This window comes from Penaeus monodon, chromosome 8, assembly GCF_015228065.2.
Source record: "Penaeus monodon isolate SGIC_2016 chromosome 8, NSTDA_Pmon_1, whole genome shotgun sequence".
In the NCBI taxonomy this organism is placed as follows: Eukaryota; Metazoa; Arthropoda; class Malacostraca; order Decapoda; family Penaeidae; genus Penaeus; species Penaeus monodon.
In genome coordinates, this window is record NC_051393.1 from 8642199 (window position 1) to 8642463 (window position 265).

Here is a 265-nt window from a genome sequence, read left to right on the forward strand (position 1 = left end):
GCATTTGATTATATTCTATATAAATAAACTTTTTTTGTCATTACTTTCTTCCCTTTTTCAACAACAAATAAAATCGACACGGATCAATATTCTTTCATCATTTGATTTAAATTTACCGGGTAAAAAAAAAAAAAAAAAAAAAAAAAAGATCCCGTGATATCCCCATCAGTAAAATAGACAGACAACAGAAAAAAAAATACGCACAGCGCCATCTATTATCCAAATGTAGCACCTAGCAGACCCAACAGCATCACTCCACCTCAGC